At 47.4% G+C, this 19,887-nt stretch overlaps 1 protein-coding gene across 4 annotated transcripts in view; it reads right to left on the reverse strand.

Annotated features, from left to right (window-relative positions):
- Positions 1-18,571, reverse strand: part of LOC128324917 (nuclear GTPase SLIP-GC-like) — a 130,850-nt gene extending 112,279 nt beyond the window's left edge. For 2 of the 4 annotated variants that reach the window (XM_053250121.1, XM_053250103.1), the window contains exon 1: positions 1,310-1,997. The gene's annotated coding sequence lies outside the window, so the exon portion shown is untranslated. Of the gene's footprint in view, positions 1-1,309; positions 1,999-18,477 lie in introns of those variants that run through there. The other 2 variants (XM_053250113.1, XM_053250131.1) reach the window with 2 other exon arrangements.
- Between the last annotated feature and the right edge of the window lie 1,316 nt (positions 18,572-19,887).

Raw genomic sequence — 19,887 nt, forward strand, 5'->3', positions numbered from 1 at the left:
TTCCCCATCCCTGTCCTAGAGGATCACCTGCCCAAATAGCCACTAGCAAAAGAGGGGAAGAAGCAGGTGGTGGTGGGGGGGGGGTCTATAAACCAGTGAATGATTCCTGCCAGCCTTTGTCTTCTGATGACTGTTGGCTCATGATGGGGTATATGTGCATTCACCACACTAGTGCTTACTTTGACACCAAGAGGGAGGAGGATACATGCGTTTGCCACACTAGACAGAGGAATTTGCAACAGGAGCAGACAGCCAAGTTCTGCCAGGGCCCAAACCAGCCGCAGCCAGACTAAGAAATCATTGTAATTTGCCCCTTCCTGTCACAAGCAGTGTGCTGTTCTTTTATTATTGACTCTAACTCTCAGATATCCCAGTCATGGATGGAAAATTCAGGGTCAATTTACAAGAGACACATTTTCTACATGGAAGTTTCTTCTGTGCAGGTGTTGTGCAGAAACCCATGTGTAGTGACCGCCAGGGGCATAGCAAAGTTGGAATGGGCCAAGGTGAGATTTTAAAATGGGCCCCCAGCCCCTCATAGTCCAGGGCCTCCACACACCCCAGGCCCCCAAGGATTTAAGTCTGGTATTTCAAAATAAGTATGCTGCCTGGAAATACATTTCACTGAATACATGCATGCACACTTCACAGTATATAGTGATAGACATGGAGTACTATATATTTGTGCTACTTTTAATGCCTAGAACACACTAGCAACGCTAATTATTAAACTGCCCCCCTTGCTGCAGATTAGCAAAGGAGACTTTCAACCATGCAGGGTGAGCCTATGTTTGTTTTCTCAGAATTCTGAACAAATTCAGTGAAGTTTGATTCCAGGAGTCTTTTCACACCAGGCTTTTAAAGCCCTTTAACACACATCTCCTCCTCTGGAATAGAGGTGCTGCATTCACAGGTGGGCCAGATTTACCCTGAAGTCCCTGCAAGTTATTGGAGAGCAGTTCACACACAAGAAAAATAAAATAAAATAAAAGCACCACACATGCTTCACAGTTCTCACTCAGACCTTCTGAGCTGCAAAACAACTTGAACATAAGTGCATTTATAAATGAAAGAAAGAATGAATGGATAAATAAATATTTGTTCCACAAGTTTTTGTAATTTTCGGCCCTGAAACAAGCCACTTATAGGCCTTAATTTTTGTTTTTAAAGCCAGCACATTTTCCCGTCTGTTTTAAATTAAATATTCAGAGACTTCTCAGTCTCGCCCCACCCCCCACCCCCATCAAAGCCCTCTGGCAAGCAGGTCCCTATATATGGGGGTAACCACAAAAAGGAATTCACAGCCTACCTTGCAAAAGCTCTGCTGCAGGGAGCTCTGCCAGCCTCCTTCCTGGCTTGCTGGGGCCTACTCGAGTTCAGGCTTCAGGGAGGCCTACTCGGAGGCCTCTCTGGAAGCCCCGCTGCCCACCCGCCGATCAGCTGAGAGGCGCCAGGGAGAGAAGAAGAGCTCTGCAGTTTGCAGGCCTTGCCGATCTTAGGCCTCTTTGCCGATGCTAGGCCGGAGCTGGAGGCAAGTGGCTGAGGGGCCCCTGGGGCTGGGCAGGGGGGCAATGGGGTGGGGGTGGCAGGAACTGGCGTGGCACCCCCACCTAAATGGTGCCTAGGGCACGTGCCCTGCCTGCCCCACCCCCAGTTCCGCCTATGCAACGAGCTGTCCACCACGACCCCAAGATCCCTCTCTGTGGAATGGAAAATTCCTTATTGTTCTACAAATGCTGAAATTGTCGAGTCACTTATCTACCAAGGACAGACAGGATGGGGCAGTGGGTACGGACATTGCCAGCTTCATTAGCATAGGCGCCGAATGATAGGCTTATTTCAAACTGTAACTGCTCTGTTTCTTGGAATGTGGATGCATCTTCTCTTAATTTGCTTATCTGTCTGCTGAGGAACCGAAACTCAAGGCAAAGTCCAGCCTCAAGGCAAACACATGTGTAAATGTAATAAACTAATTGGTCCCTCGGGCTGCATGTTGACGCCCAGCTGTGTAACAATGCCAAGGTATAAAACCCCAAAGCACTGGGTATTTGGCGCGTTTTTCTGGTAGGCTGCGAGGCACCGGAAAAAGCCACCAGCGCTGGTTTTTGGTTCAATAAACGGTGTAACTGCTTCTTTCAACCATCCCTTGTTCGTCTGGTTTGTGGTAACTGGTCACTCCAGGTAACATAAACTGGTCAGTCACTGGCAGCTCAGAGCCCATCATTGTATGTGTGAAGTTGGGGTTCTTCGTCCCAATGTGCATCACTTTACACTTCCTTACACTGAACCACATTTGCCATTTGGCACCATTTGGAGAGATCTTTTTGGAGCTCCTCACTATCTGTTGTGGATTTCACTACATTGTTCCTTCCAACAGATATTCCCAGATGTTTTTGACTAGAATCCCAGAATCCCCAAGCAAAAGCCATTGCAGCCGGGGATTCTGGGAGTTGTAGTCAACAACATCTAGGAATCCCTGTTAGAGGGAACACTGTTTCACTACCCTAAATAGTTTAGTGTCATCTCCAAATTCACAGCTTAACCCAACTTCTAGATAATTTATGCACAAATTAAAGAGCCCTGATCCCAATACAGAGCCCTGGGGGACTCCACTTATTACTTCCCTCCACTGTGAAAACTGTTTCCCATCCTTCAACCAGTTACCAATCCACACATGAACCTGTCCCCTTATCCGTTGACTGCTAAGTTAACTCAAGAGCCTTTGGTGGGGAACTTTATCAAAATCTTTTTGGAAGTCCACGTATACTATGTCAACTGGATCACCTTCATCCACATGCTTGTTGACACTCCAAAAGGTTTGTGAGGCAAGACTTCCCCTTGCAGAAGCCATGCTGGTTCTACTTCATCAAAGCCCGTTCTATATATTTAACAATTTTGTCCTCAAGTATATTTTCCATCAATTTACCCAGCAACAATTTAAGTAACGGGCCTGTAGTTTCCCAGATCCCCCCCTGGATCTCTTTTTGAAAATCAGAGTTACATTGGCTACTTTCCAGTCCTCTGGTACAGAGCCTGATTGTAAGGACAAGTTACATTTCACATTTGCATTCCTTCAGAACTCTTGGGTGGATGCCATCTGGCCCTGGCAATTTGTTAATTTTTAGTTTTTCAAGACAGTTCAGATAGAACATCCTCTTTTGTCATCTCAATTTGGCCCAGTTCTTAAGCCACCAAGCCTGAGAAGCTCAGTTCTGGAGAGGGTGTATTTTATTTTATTTATTTATAATATTTATACCCTGCCCCTCCAGTACATTACTGCTCAGGGCGGCTCACAACATTTATAAAAGTTACAATATAAAATCAGACTAATAAAATTAAACAAATTAAACAAATTAAAAATCCAAGCTAAAACCACAATTAAAATTAGCTTTTAACCTTCCAAATTAAATTCTTAAAGCCAAAAACTAAGAATTATAAAAACTAAAGAACCTACCAGATATACACAACAGGTGAAACATTAAAAAGCCTCTTTAAAGAGGTAAAGGGAGCATGGCGAAGCTCTTCAGGGAGAGCGTTCCAAAGCCAAGCGGCCACAACCGAAATGGCCCTGTCTCTAGTCCCTGCCAACAGGATCTCTGTTAGTGGCAGGGCCATGAGCAGGGCCTGAGATGATGAGCGGAGGGCCCTGGCAGGTTCATATGGGTGAATGCTCTCCGACAAATACCCCGGCCCCAAGCCATGTAGGGCTTTAAAGGTCAATAACAGCACCTTGAATCTAGCCCGGAAGTGGACTGGTAGCCAATGAAGCTGACGCAGGATGGGTGCAATATTCGTGAAGCAACTTGTACCCACAAGCATCCTTGCGGCAGCATTCTGAACCTGCTGAAGCTTCCGAACTGTCTTCAAGGGCATCCCCACATAGAGCATATTGCAGTAGTCCAATCTGGACGTTACCAAAGCATGAGTGAGTGAGGTCAGGTCCGACTTCTCCAAGTAGGGTCACAGCTGGCGTACCAGCCGTAGTTGGTAAAAGGTAGGGATGTGCGAAACGTTTCAGATACAAAATGTTTTGTACCCAAAACAGCCTGTTTGGGGTGTTTTGCAGACAAAACAAAACACCCATTTTCCAGATCCAAAAGTTTTGTATACAATACAAAACGTCCCTGTTTCGGCTACAAAATGTTTTGTTGTTTCGGACCTCCATTTTGTGGTGATCTCTGAGTCAGTCTCCATTTTGTGTTTGACATCTCTTTGAATTTCCCACCCTTCCAGCCTTCTGATCGGTGACCTAAATCATGGGCTGACCTGCTGACAATTCCCTCCTTGTTCTGCATTGGCTCTTTTGCTTCTTGCCACTCTTTACTGACCCCACATTGGCCAGGGGAAGGATTGCTAACCCATGGGGTGCTGGGTTCTGTTGATTCTGTGGTCTTCTGAGTGTAGATTTTCTGGTAGCATATGAGAGTGGATTCTTGTTTTTCACTGAAAATCTCATATGTGTAAGACCTAATCAGGTCAATTTTATATTGAATAGGTGTATAGATGGGTTAGCCATATTGTATTAGATAAATGCTTGACATGAGTTTGTTTGCTTGCTACGGTTTAGGCCTTGATCTTAGCATGAACCCATGAGCAATGCTGTCATATAGGTAAAATCCCAGATCCCGCGCTTGTGCTCAAGATTAGACCTCGGTGGAGTCCCAGAGCTTATACAGAGTGCAAAGTGAATAATTTCTTGCCCACTGTTCAGGAGAGCCCCCACCTTTTCTCTCGTCTAATCAGAGAGAATCAGCCTGTTAGCTCGGGCACACTTCCTCATTTTTCGGTAACTCATATCGAGAACGTTCCCTCCCAAGTGTTCCATCTGGGGGAGGGGGGTCACTCGACCTGCACCTGCACCTGGTTCCTCTTTCATATCTCTCCTGGTCATACAGCACACCTGGTTCCTCTTTCCGATCTCCCCTGACCAAAGGTGTTTAAATGTCAAAAGTTACGGGTTGAGCAAGGGGTCATAAATGGTCAGGACCCCATCTTGACCAATCATCGTTGGTGCGTGGGCAGAGAAGTTGGGGTATTTAGAACCCTGATCTAGAACAGGGAGGTGTCATATGGACCAGTGGCTGCCAAGGCCGAAGAATTAGAGGAGGATTGCCCAACTTGACATACCGATACTCCGAAAAGGGGAACATCAGTCTCTCTTGGTAAGCTCAGGAGATAAACCACAAAGGGTGAGTGAAAACTCTGATGATCTATAGGGTGTCAGTTCGATATTATCTTAGTTGCTTTGTGTGAGAGAAATAACTCTGTTGCATGCTGTATGCTGTAATTCACCTGAATAAAATAAATCTGCTTTGATTGAATATATACCTTTCCTCTTCTCCTCGCGTCTTCTTGGGTCTTGGGATTCTTGACAGCCAGTACCATCAAAAGAACCCATTGGTAACGTGAGGATTTTTGGAGCCCTCATTTATTCCTGGTTGCAGGAGTTTTGGGGTGACAAAAATCTCTTACATATGCTACCAGAGAATCTACAATGAACACCTCAGAAACAACAAAACCCAGTACCCCACGGGCTTGTGGGTATGGGGGTGGTTGGCACCCTATGTGCACTACACAACCCCTCACTCTGGGCAACCCCAGTGCCCCCGAAGTGGAATTATGGGGCTGCTGAAACCTAAACCTCCATTATTCCTTATGGGAGAAATCTTAGACACGTAAACTTCATCAAATCACAAAAGATCAGCCCTTTGCCCAATTCCTTTGAAATAATTCTGGAAGTTTCCTTCCCCCATTGGGCACTACCACCCACCACACTCCGCTCTGGGTCATTCCTTTCCCCTTGATTTGAAGCAATGCATTTGCTGGAATCTCCATTATTCCCTATGGGAAAATTCTTAAAGATGTATAAACTTAAAAAATTCACAAAATATCAGCCCTTTGCCTAATTCCTTTGAAATTTGGCTGCTAGCTTCCACCCATTGGACACTACCACCACTACCCACTCTTTTTACCCTGGGACCCTTTTTAAAAATCCAAATCAATTCAGATTCGAAAAATTCGGCTACAAAACAAAACAGGGCTGATTCAGATTCAGAAAATTTGGGTACAAAACAAAATGGTGTTTCGATTGGGATACAAATCGAAACAAGAAAATTCCAAAATGCACACCCCTAGTAAAAGGCACTTCTGCACACCGCTGCCACCTGTGCCTCCAAGGACAGCATTGGGTCCAGAAGCACCCCAAAGTTGTGGACTTTGTTTTTCAGAGGGACCAAATTTAGCTCACTACTCGGATAATCAGTTTTACCAACCCAGAGCACGTCCATCTTATCTGGATTAAGTTTCAGCTTGTTTGCCCCCATCCAGTCCAGAACAGCCTCTAAACCATAGTTCAGAGTATCCACTGCCTCCCTGGTGTCTACTGACTTAAAAGATAGGTAGATCTGGGTGTCATCAACATACTGATGGCACCGCAGCCCACACTTACAGATGACCTCTCCCAGAGGATTCATGTAGATGTTAAACAGCATGGGGGACAGAATAGATCCTTGTGACACCCCATAGACCAAAGGCCAGGGGGTGGAACAAGCATCACCCATCACTGCCTTCTGAGTATGACCCCCCAAGGTAGGAGCGGAGCCACTGTACAACCGTGCCCCCAAGTCCCAACCCAGAGAGGCATCCCAGAAGAATACCATGGTTGATAGTATCGAAAGTGGACCCAAGGTCTAGGAGAATCAACAGAGTCACACTCCCTCTGTCTATCTCCCAGCATAGGTCATCCACCAGGGTGAACAACGCAGTTTCCATCCCATATCCAGGTCGGAAGCCAGACTGGAAAGGATCTAAGTAATCCAGGGCTCCTGAGATGCCTGAGATGCCACCACGCTCTCCAACACCTTGCCCAAGAAGGGGAGGTAAGAAACTGGTCAGAAGTTATTCAGATCATCTGGGTCCAATGAGGGCTTTTTTAGGAGGAGCCTGATGACTGCCTCCTTCAGCTGAGGGGGCACCATCCCCTGCCTTAGAGAGGCATTCACCACCCCCATCAACCATGGATCCAGTCCCTTCCTAGAAGCCTTCACCAACCATGAAGGGCAAGGGTCGAACACGCATATGTTAGGCCTCAGCCTTCCAAGCAGCCTGTCCACTTCCTCAGGCAACACAGTCTGAAAACCATCCAATATAACAAGACCAGATGTGCATTGGCAACACCCAGTTCTGGCACCACAAAAATCTTAGCATCCAAGTCAGAAGTCAAATTGTTCACAGCGGGCTGCCGAAGGTCCTGTTTGATGGTCTTTAGGGTCCTCACCTAGGAGGCCCTGAACCACTCGAAAAAGCTCCACTGGACGACATTGAGCCGAGGCAATGGTGGCAGAAAAGCAGGATTTCTTCGTCGCCATCACTGCCATAGTGTAGGCCCTAATATGGCTGTAGCCTGTGTTTGGTCACATTCATTCTGAGTTTTCCGCCAACGAAGCTCAAGCCGTCTACCAGCCTGCTTCATTGTCTGCAACTCATCTGTATACCAGGGAGTCGCTTGGGCTCAGCAGGTCGGGAGAGGATGCCTAGGCACAACTGTGTCAATTGCCCGACCCAACTCCTCATACCAGAAGGAGACCAAGCCATCGATTGTCCACTCTCTCAGCAGGAAACTTAGGGGTCATAAGCCTCCAAGGGCAGACCACCCTAACTGGTCCCCGACCCCTCCAGAGGTGTTTTGGGTCCACCCTCAGTCCAATCTTCACCAGATAATAATCCATCTACAATAATGGTATTGAAGCCTCCTGGATTATCCACGGCAGGGGTGTAACTAGGTTGGAGTGGGCCCTGAGACAAGATTATTAAATGGCACACCACCACTACCACCACCACCACCACACACACACACACCCCGCCGTCACCGCTTACCTCTCCTTCCTCTGGCCCGATGTCTCTGCTAACTATCCCAACTAGTTGCAAGGTATAGATAACACGAAAGCCCTGTGGTTTTCTTTGGTAGAATACAAGAGGGGTTTACTATTGCCTCCTCCTGTGCAGTATGAGATGATGCCTTTTAGCATCTTCCTATATCGCAGCTGCCCGATAGAGGTGTTTCCCATACTCTGGGAAACATACCATTAGTACCCTGCAAAGTAATCTAATGTTGTTATGCAGGGATGTACTCCGGAACATCTAATAATCGGAAGAACCCTTTTGCTCAAAAATAAGAATGGTAAAATTTAACTTTAAAATACTGCAATCAAAGTATATTATTGCCTCTCCCCATACCATCACTTTTTGTCAGTGGTTGACTTGGATTTCCAGCAAAAAAAAATGCCGCATAAAATGCACACCAGATAATTCTAATTATATAGTTATAGTATTCTATATTGTAATATTACACACACAGAGAGGATTCTAACTAAATTGTCGTCGTCATTATTATCATTTACACCGGGATTTTACTCCACTAACTACAGAGACAAGAAAATACCAGAGTAACTCCTGACACGGTCTTGATAGGCACTTTGCAGGATTCCTATGGAGAAGCCATTTGAAAAGCTCCTTGGGGCGCTCCTTGCCTCGCAGCCGAGACAGCGTTTTCTGAAGCAGGGGCTGGGCCATGGCTCAGCCAGCAACTCCGTCCTAAGCACCCCCCATGCACGAGTCCCCAGTCCCACGGCGCAGTCAGAGCAACGAAGCTGCGAGCGACAAGTTCCACCGGGAAGCAAATTCCGCGGACGCCTCTCTCAGCCTGCCCAGCCAGAGCTGTTGCTGCTGGGACTTGTAGTCGGTTGGATGGAGGAGGAGGAGGAGGAGGAGGAGGAGGAGGGTCGGCCGGGGTCGGGTGGGGTGAGGGCCATCCACCTCGCCGAAGACAATTTAGAATAAGACCCGCTACGCCGGCCAGGCCTCTTTCAGGCTTCTTGCTACCCCTAGGAGAAGAGAAACCACTTCCACTGCCGTCCCAAGTGGAGGCCGGTTCCGTCCCACACCCCACTCAGGTCCGTCGTCCTGCACCCGCCCACATTTGCTAACCAAGGCAAGAGAAGCAAGGACCCCTTGCACGGCTGATTGCTGCTGCCGCCGCCGTCAGCTCAGAGAGACGCTCTTCAGCCGTGGAAAGTTCCAGCGCGTGGTGGCGGCGCTGGTGTTAGGCTGCCAACAGGAGGACGAGGAAAAAAATTTTAAATGAAGGAAGGAAGATCGGGTAGGCACTGGGTGGGGGAGAGCCTCTGAGGGGCCCCCCAAGGCGGGGGGCCCCGAGACAATGGCCTCCCCCTGCCTAATTGTAGTTATGCCCCTGATCCACGGAGCACCACTGTCCATCATTGACCCAAAGACTAAGTCAAGTGTATGACCTGACACATGTGTGGGACCAGAAATTAGCTGAGACAGGCCCATGGTCATCAGGGAGGACATGAAGTCCTGAGCTGCACCAGACAAGGAAGTCTCAGCATGGACATTAAAGTCCCCCAAGACTAACAGCCGTGGGGTCCTCAATGCCACATCTGAGACCACCTCAAGCACCTCAGGCAGGGAGACTGTTAGACAGCAAGGTGGGCGGTAAACCAACAGAATCCCAACCTTGTCTCGTGATCCCATCACTGCATGCAGGCACTCAAACTCAAGGTTGGGCTCAAGGTTGACTCAGCCTTCCATCCTTCCGAGGTCGGTAAAATGAGTACCCAGAATGTTGGGGGCAATATGCTAAAAAAAAATCATTGTAAACCGCTTAGAGAGCTCCAGCTATAGAGCGGTATATAAATGTAAGTGCTATTGCTAAGTGCTAAACTGGTCAGACTGGCAGACAGTGCATCTGGTGAGGGGCATGGTCTCCCAATGAACCAGCGCAACCCCACCTCCCTGACCACCCTGCCTTGGCTGATGCTGCACCCGGAAACCTGGTGGACACAGCTAGGAGAGATTTACATCTCCCCACTCATCCAACCAGGCCTCTGTAATGCACTCCAGGTCCATATGCTCATCCAGGATTACCTCCTGGATGGCTGTAGTCTTTGTATTTAGGGACCTGGTATTTAATCGTACCAGCTTCAGGCAAGATGGGCTGCTGTGAGAGTTACTGGGGTCTCTCTTTGGTTGGGAGAAGGACCAGAAGGCACAATGACTTTAATACAGCCAACACACTTTCCCTTACTTGGCCTGGCCTGCCCCCACCGCCATATCACCCTCCGCCAAGGACAATCTCAATTGGAAGGGCCTCCTCCAAAATAACACACCTCCCCCACCAGATGCATATTGAGAAGAGCAGCATCTTAACAAAAATAAAAACTCTCTCCTAGTAAAACAAAGGAAATACTCTAATCTGGTAGGCTTGATGTAGCTTGGTGTCGCTGTTAAAAACCCCAGGCAGGTATGAGGAGAGCTGTTATCATCAGTGCTCCTGTTCTGTAATCCTTCTAATTTCTGCAGTCCCCTGGTTCTCCACTTGGCCAAGAGGGCTCATGCCTCTGGCCCAAGCTGATTTGCAAGTGGGGTGGAGCAGATGGAGACACTCAGCAATCAAGCCAGAGAGGGCTCCACCCAGCAGCAGGACAGGGGTTGCCAACTTCCCTTCCTCGTATATGGTCAGTATCTTCCACTGTGAAGACAGATGCAAAGGACTCATTCAGCTTCTCTGTCATCTAAAGGTCCAACCACCTCCCTGGCAGGTTTTCTACTTCTGATATATTTAAAGAGGTTTATGTTGTTCCCCTTGACACTTCTAGTGTCCTCTTGCCCTTTCCTCCTGATTAGGATCAAGGGTGGAGGGAGCCAAGTGGTGGCCCGGGAGCTTCATCTGATGTCAGATGCAGGGTGCAATTAGCCATGCCCCCCACATCTGACCTCAGACACGGAGGCGTATTTTCTCTCCCAAAGGGGTCCCCACGGTCCCATTTGGGAGCTCAGTCAGCCAGAGCTGCATTCGCAGCATCTCCCTATTCACCCAATGGTGGCTCCAACCCTAATTAGGATGGCCAGGCTGGGCTGGCATGGAATGCATTGTTTATTATTTGTTTATTATTTATCATTTATTTATTCGATTTTTATACCGCCCTTCCAAAACGGCTCAGGGCAGTTAACAATTAAAACAAAACCATTAAAATCAGTTAACAATAAAAATAAAAATTATAAAACAACAATTAACAATTAAAACATCATAAAACAACAATTAAACAATCACAATGATTTTTAAAAAACCCTGAAAACCAGGTTACAACATTAAAACAATTAACTAATTAAAACCCTGGAAGGCCAGGCCAAACAGAGGGCTCTCCTGAAGGCCAGGAAAGAATTCAAATTGCAGATTTCTGCCAGAAGTGCATTCCACAGCCCAGGAGCAGCTACAAAGAAGGCCCGCCTCTGAGTTGCCACCAGACACACCGGTGGTAACTGGAGACAGACCTCCTCAGATAAGATGGATCTCCAGGGGAATGTAACCCCATCCAGCACAGGAAGATCTAACTCACCCCTCAGATTCTGAGCCCCCAAAATGAGCACCTCCGTCTTGCTTGGATTCAGCTTCAATCTGTTATCCCTCATCCAGCCCATTACTGCCTGTAGGCAAGCATTTAGAGAATGAGTGCCATTTCCTGAAGATGAAAAGGAGAAGTAGATTTGGGTGTCATCAGCATACTGATAACACCCAGCACCAAATCTCCTGATGATCTCACTCAGCGTTTTCATGTAGATATTGAAAAGCATTGGTGACAGAATGGAGCCCTGAGGGACTCCATATAACAGTTCCTGTTTTGAGGAGCAACTGTCAGCAAGCTCCACCATCTTGAATCTACGTGAGAGATAGGAGCGGAACCACTGCAAGGTAATGCCCCCTGTCCCCAACTCCCCCAGGCGATCCAGAAGGATACCATGGTTGATGGTATCGGACGCTGCTGAGAGATCCAGAAGAACCAGCAGAGTCACACTCCCTCTGTTGATTCCCCAGTAAAGGTCATCCATCAGGCCGACCAAGGCTGTCTCAACCCCATAGCCCATTCTAAAGCCAGTTTGAAATGGGTCTAGATATGTGTCTGATTGCTCTTTTCCTGGTGTGATGGGGGGGGGTGCCTTTTGCAAGTAAGGCTGTTTGTGATGGAAATAAGAATATGTAGGTGCGTGAAAGAATATCTGTTGGGGGGGTGCTTCCTTCAAGTAATGGGAAACCCTCAGACATTAATTGGAACACAAAACATTAAAACCCTGATACCTTAGCACAAGTGGAGGTAAAGTCAAGGAAGGTAAAGTCGAGGAAGCCATAAAAGGGAAGAAGACTTCCTTCCGAAATTGAAAGGCCTGTCCAAATGAGGAGAACAGAAAGGAACACAAACTCTGTCAAAGGAAATGCAAGGTGACAACTTTACCTGTTAGCCATGCTGGCATTCTCCTGGACTTAGTGGTACCTAACTTGTACAAAGGTATCAGGGTCATCTACCTTAGCACAAGTGAATAAAAGTTCTTTACCACAATGGAGAAGCAGAGAACATAGCAACACATTTCCCCCATCAGTGTTGTCTCTCCTTTATATTTTCCTCTGGCAGGAAGCCTTGTGTCGGGATGCCATGTTACCCGGTTGGCTTGGGTGGCCCTGTGGAGTCTGGAGAAGGGCATGGCATCCCTCCTGTGGGGCTTTCAAGGGGCAGCAGGGATGAGAAGGGCCAAGGCTGTTCGGATCCCAGTGGGGTTGAGAGGGCAAGGCAGGGAGAGCTGCAGAAAACAGCTCTAGGGAGACAGCTTGGTTGGGTGTGGCAGGAAACAGGAAGCCAGGTCAGGAAAGGGGCAGGGCTGGGAGCTCTGCACGGGGGTATTTAAAGACAAGGCAGCTGATTATGAGGGGCTGCTTCACAGTAAGGGAGCCAGGAGTTCTCCAGGAGAAGGAACTGGCTGAATGCAGCAAGCCAGGAGGAGGACTTAGGTGACAAGCTAACCTCCTCCCCTGGCTGTTCATGAGGCTTACCTTTGGGGGGTTGCTCCAGTCCTTCTGGAGTCCAAGAATTGCTAGGAGCCCACCTCGTCCCCTGGGAGTCGACTCCTTGTCCCAAGTTAACACCACCAGTTGCATTCCCAGGCAGTGATTTTACTTTGATTAACCATGGAAGGGCAAGTGTGCGTTCACAGATCGTTCAGCTTTAAGTTGAAGTCCCTGAGAGCTATCAGGGAGCAGTCCAGACACCATTCGGGTTTTTCATTGTCCATTGGCGCTTAGCCCAATTTATGCCCATTTTAAAAAATCCACTTTTGCATATGCGTGGAGGCCATTTTAGTGACCTCCATGCCTGCACAGAGACCCGAACCTGACCAGGCTACCCTGGGGAGGCTGCTGGGGGGGGGGCTGAGGGTGAATGGCCCCTGCCCCTGCCACAGCCAGCAGCACTTCTAAGGTAATTTTCTACTCCCCTCCCACCCACTCCACTTACAGAAGCCCCCCTGCGCCCCTTGCTCTTTACTAGTAAAGGGGAATCCTTACTGAATTCCCCATTACCATTATCCCCTTTACCAGTAAGGATGAAGGATCTTTTTATCCTTACCAGATTCGCCTTTACCAGTAGAGTTCCAAGCCTATCGAACCGGTCCAGTTCGAGTTGTACAGAACCAGGCCAGGCTGGCTCAAATCCAGTTCAGATCTGAACCAAACCAACTTTTCCAGTTTTGTACACATCCCTAGCTGTTTCCATGTCCTTATGTTCACAACTTTGTATTACGCTGGGTGACGGTTCTTTACGGTTTTTCAAACCTAGGATTGTTCATACAGCACGGTTCCCGCCCCGTCCTTCCCTGCCCAGCCATTCCAGATTTATGTTTATTTGGTTCGTTTTCAGAATGACCATGCCACACCTGGGCGCTAGCATCTCGTATTTCATACTGGGCGAGGAATCTCAAAGCTTCTGCCATTCAGAGAAAAGGAGGCCCTCTGCTGCCGAGTTGTGGAAATGCTGCTTTAAGGGACTGAAGCTGATGGCAAAGACAGATCGATAGATAAGAAGAGAGGGGAAGAGAGAAAATGAGCACCACTCACAGCTCTGCAATCCAAATCTTTTCTCTCCCTACTGACCACCTCCTTCCAAGCCATTTAAATTTGCCCAGTCTTACCTTGGAGGAGTAACTCCCACACAGAACAATAAAGTCGAGGAAGAAGGGGGCATGTGGTAAACCCTCTTTCCTATTTGAAACACAGGCAGAAAGCGGGACAGGAGGAGACCAGAGGAAATAAAACATTTCAGGGCTTTCTAGCCAATCTGTGCAAGCATGTTGATATGTTGAGGCTTGGCCTGGTCATTTAACTCTGCCCAGAGTGTGAGAGGGAACAATCTTGACTTGAACAGCTGCAATATTGTCGCTTCTGTGGCTCTTGAAGAAGCATGTGGAGGAAAAGAGAGACTGAGGAGGCTGTTGCCAGGAAGGGGCAGGGGGACACAGGAAGGGTGGTGTGCAGGACCGTGGATACAAAGGAAAAATTTAAAAAGGAGCTGCACAATCTCTTCCCAATGGGGCCAGAGGAACTATTACTACTATGAATATTTATCAGCCACATATTGAAACAGAAGTCCTCCAAGTGAGTTATCTAGAAACACAAGCAACATGGCCCCCATTCCCAAAGGAGTCATATTCCGAAAAGAAATATAAGATAAAAACCGGCAACAGCCACTGGAGGGATGCTGTGCTGGGGCTGGATAGGGCCAGTTGCTCTCCCCCTGCTAAATAGAAGAGTATCGCCACTTTGAAAGGGGTCTCTTGGCTCAGTTTAGCAGGGGTTAAACTAAGCAAAGTTAGCAGCACAACCCAAATGGCAAATGACAAGAGTGATTGCCGATAGTAGGGTAACAACAATTGCCTTGCAAAAAGCAGGTCTGTTATAATGCAAGAACACTATGCATTTTTAATGTAATTACAAATTTTAAATGTAAAAATTATTTTAAAAAGATTTAAACTGGAAGAGAAGTGTGCTCAGGCACAGAGATTTACTGCTCAGGGGAGGAAGTTACAGGGCACACTCTCTCATACATCACCACACCTCCCACACAGATCACCACAGCCCCATAGCTTGCACAATAACCCACCCACGCTGTGCCTTCTAGTGCAGTATTTTGACTTGCATATTCATGTTAGAACAAATTAGTATGTGGGGGGACTCTTTTACGAATTACATGGCTGTTTATAGTCAGAATACCCATGAGGGGCTGTACATCTCCTGAAAAAGAAATGCACAAAGAAGGTCGAATAGATCAGTGTTTCTCAACCACCGGTCCCTGGACCGCTGCCGGTCCCCGAAGGCTTGAGTGCCGGTCCCTGACTGGGAGTCAACACCCCCCCCAACTGAAATCAAGGCACTCACTTCCTCAATTTTGCACATGGCACGGAAGAGGAAGAGTATCACGGAGGCATGGGACCCTTCTTGTGCCTTGCCTCCATGTGCTGCTGAGATCTTCCTACAGCTATCTTATTCCCTATCTTTACAGCTTCAAACTGTATGCGGTGCGGGGGCATGGAGGAAAAAGTATGGCAGTGGGCGCCACTTGAAGGGCTGCTGGTTCTTGCATGCTCATTGTTTGCAGCCAAAGGTTGGTTGATTGAAACCCAGCTGCCTGTTTTGGTCGAGGCGCCTTGAGAGGGAACGCTGTTTCCCTCTTGCATCAGTGGGGCTTGCTTGTATGTTGTTTTCATTGGCCCCATGTAGCTTTTGAATTTTTCTAATGGCCCAACATACCCTCTCCACTGAGTAATCAGAAGCACCTCCACCCCCACCCCGCACATACTGAAGACATACTGGAGACAAATTTGTTCACCCAGGCTTTTAGATTCAGGGGTTCTCAACCTTGGGTACCCAGACATTGGTGGACTTCTACTCCCATAATCCCCAGCCATAATGGCCAAATGCCATTGTTGTTGGGGGTTATGGGAGTTTAACTGAGAGACCCAAGGTTAAGAACCCCTAATATTCCATGTTTGCAAAAGATTCCAAATTTAATTATTTTAATGCTTATATTATTTTCATTCTAAACTGCCCAGAGATGCATGTTTGGGGCAGTATAGAAGTCTGATAAAGAGATAGATAGACAGACTTGAAACCCCTTTACTAACTGCTGGTCCGGGAAACTGCGCATGAAGAATGTAGCAGTCCTTGACTCCAAAAAGTTTGAGAAACACTGGAATAGATCATCATCTGGCCAGACCTCTGGAGCAGGGCTGGATTAAGCTAATGCGGGGCCTGTAGCATATGTTATAAAGGGGCCCTAAATTTAAAAAAATGTACATAAATATGAAACCATAAATTAATATTTACTTGCATAGTAAAGTAATTCAATTTTTTCATTTGGTATATTTTGGAGTATGGGAGACCAAGCCACAAACTCACACTTACTACAACAACAGTGAACATTTATATACCGTTTTTCAAACAAAATTCTCAAAGTGGTTTACATAGAAAAATAAAGAGTGGAGAGATGATTCTCTGTCTCCAAAGGGCTCACACTCTAAAAAGAAAACTATGGTAAGCACCAGCCACAGCCACTTCAGATTATCTGCCTGCCTGGTGTCTCTCCAGCTTCACTTGGAACATTTTTCTTTCTGGCCTCTGGGATTTCTTGAAGTAAAAAAGTATTTTCCTAATTTTTTCCCCCTTGGAGACATTGGAGTCAGGGCTGGAGAAGGATCTCCTGCAAGCTTAACAGTCTCTTCCTCTCCCTGTCCCAGCTAGCCAAGCCACCCCACCCTTGCAGCGATCACTGCCTGCCCCCTCCTCTGATACTCAAAGAGTGATAAAGATAAAGATCTGCTGAAAACTTTGCAAGTAATGGCCCTTTACTTGTTGACAGGGGAGGGGCGCACTACAGCTGAGCTGAGCCCAGGGGCATATCTATAGGGGGGCAGGGGGGGCACGTGCCCCGGGCGCCACTTGAAGGGGGGGGCGCAATTTCTTAAAATTAAATAATTTTTAAAAATGGCCACCAAAAACAAAATGGCCACTGGGCATGCTCAGATGGCCTCTGTGAGGCCCTAGGGCATGCCACGCCTCGCAGAGGCCATTTGAGCATGCACAGTGGCCATTTTGTTTTCAGCGGCCATTTTTAAATATATATATATTTTAAAAAATGACCACCGCACATGCTCAAATGGTGCCCGTGAGGCCCTAGAGGCCAGTGGGAGGAGGGGGAAACTTTGCAGACCCCCCCACAGCCTTTAAGATGTCCCCCGAAGGGGCTACAGGTAATTTTTTAAAAAAATAATTAATATAATATGTCACTGTACACATATTCAGATTGGCACTATGTACAGAGAATAAGGGCTTGTGAATACTGAGCTGAAGTTTATGAGCTAATATTGTATCCATTTGCTCTTACTTTGCTTCTTGTGATAAGTGAGTTAAATGTGATGTCTTAATAATATGGCTATTAATGGTCAGTTTGTCTTTGAATCAATGTGAAATCCTTAGTATTAAGGCCCACTGGGAGTTTCTTGCTCTTTCTCTCATTTTAACTGTCTTTCTGAAATACTAGAATATATTCCAAGTAGTGACACAGTTTACTCTGCATATCCTTTAATTATTTTCAGAGTATCTGGGAAAAGTCAAATTCTCCATTTATTTTTAAAACTTATATAATCGTGATGCTACAATGCATAGCAGAGAATTAGGCAGGCACTTCTTTTAGTTTTTCCACGTACAACTCCGCATAATATTTGGGGATTTCATGAGCCCCAGCATACTGAAATTTGTCGTTTTCCAGTATTTTAACCTGAGCTATCCAAACAAATTAATGATAGCCCCACAATTTGGATAGTTTTAAAAAATAAATCTGAATTGGTAGATAGGAGCTTGACCACATGTATGATATTGGTAATTTTTGTAATTTTTTAAATTTTTAAAATAAAAGTTTTCTGAAACATGTGTGTCAGTCAGATGTATGTTGGGGGAGTGGCGGGGGCGTGCGGTGGGGGGGGCGCAATTTCAGTGCTTGCCCTGGGCACCGTTTTCCCTAGTTACGCCACTGGCTGAGCCTGCTAATCGGAGGCAAGTAAAGTGAGAGCAGGCGCTCACTGCAGCCACAGCGGAGGCAGGAGTCCACAGAGCCCACTTCTCAGCATGCTCTTCCCCACCACCAAGTAGAGAGAGCAGAAGGGGCAGTAGGAAGCTGGGCGTGCGGGGCCCTCAAAAATGCAGGGCCCGTAGCAAATGCTACATTTGCTACTACGTCAATCCACCATAGCTCTGGAATCCAGCTTTGTCCAGCAATGGCAACTCCACAGCAAGCAAACTGGCAACTGCTTGTCTTGGGGGTTGGAGCTACCTTGAGGGGGGCGGGCTTGTGTGGCCATTGCCTTCCCACCCCCTCCTCTCATGCCAGTTCGGCTCATGCCTGGATCAGCAGCAATTTTCATGGCGACTGGATTAGTAGACTCATTTGCTGTGCCTGCCGTGGCTGCCCAGTGTGCCAATGATTTGCAACAGCTCCGCAAGCACCAGAGAAAGCCACCCAGAAGTTCTCCAAGCAGCAGAACTCCTCGTAACAGAGCATCAAAAGCAGAAGAGACTCTTACCTCGGGATTCACAGGCTCTGCAAATCTGAACTCAGCTCCAAAGAAGCGGCAGGCAGGCAGGACTGCAGTTGGCACAGCTGGGGCACTGTTTTTATGCCGTGATCACAGCCACACCCCACGTCTTATCACCCCACGTGATTTCCTTTCAATCCTCCAAAACCTCTAGGAAGCCAAAAGTCTCACTCAGTGAAGGAAGGTGCCTTCATCGAATACATGAGCAGGGCCAAGTGAGAGCAGGATCTTAAATCCGCTGCTTCCTTTCGGCTTCCTTCTTCAGCCTTCTTTTTCCTGACTCATCCAGTGGTTTCTCTCAGGCTACTGCTTTCTGCTTTCCTCTGTCTTATTCATCTTCACTTCTGGCTTCCTCTTCAGGGTTATGGACAATTGGAAGAGCAGTTTTAAGTTTCACTTCTGTCTGGTACCGAAAGTTTCTGTTTAGGGAAGTGAAGCAAACTTTGATGCGGACACTTGGTGGGCATAGTTGTATCTGCTTCATAAGATTAGAGGAATATATAATATTATACATATATATGTTTCTATCTCTCTACCTATTCTCACACACACACACACACACACACACAGGGGCTATTCTTACGATCCCAAAAATCGGGCTGAACCCGGTGGTTTTGGAGCGGCTAACCCGCTCCTGTAGCCCACCCCTTGGCCCGGGTTTGCGGAGCAAGCGCTCCGCAAACCCAGGCTATCTGCTCCTGAGTAGCCGCGGTGCCCCAGCTACTCGTGAGTAGACCCCCGGCCGGGAGGCTTAAAAGCAGCCCCCCAGCTCAGGAGTTTCCCCAGTATGCCCTGCGTGCTCGCACAGGGCATACTGGGGCTTCTGGGGGAGCTGGCCATCGTGTGGGCAGCCGATCCGGCCGCCCAGGGCTCCCTGTCCACTCGTGAGCGGGGAGAGCGGGCTTAGCCCGCTCTTCCCGCTCAGCGCCCTAAACCGGGTCTCACTGATCGTGAGACCCGGTCCACAGTGTTTATGATAATCATTTGGGTCTGTATAATGTGACTGTTTTGAGGTAACTTTCTGTAAGTTACAGTATGTACTTTTCTTTTGTATCCCTTTGTATATTTTTCAAGGTGAAAAATAAATGATAAAAACTCCTAACATTCCAGTTTGCTCAACAACTTAGCTTTCAATTTCCTGGGTTAATTTTCTGACCTCTGAACCTGCTGCTTTTGGGGTTGAAATTCACTAACCTCACACACTCACAGCAACATGTTAAGATAAGATGTAAATATACAGCACATCGTTAATCTATGGGATTCTCTGCCACCGGATGTGGTGACGTTGGCCACTAGCTTTGATGGCTTTAAAAGGGCTGGGTCAGGCCTATCAACAGCAACTAGTCTGGTGGCTATAGGCCACCTCCCACCTCAGAGAAATGATGCCTCTGAATACAG

The sequence above is a fragment of the Hemicordylus capensis genome, chromosome 1 (genome assembly GCF_027244095.1).
Source record: "Hemicordylus capensis ecotype Gifberg chromosome 1, rHemCap1.1.pri, whole genome shotgun sequence".
Classification (NCBI taxonomy): domain Eukaryota; kingdom Metazoa; phylum Chordata; class Lepidosauria; order Squamata; family Cordylidae; genus Hemicordylus; species Hemicordylus capensis.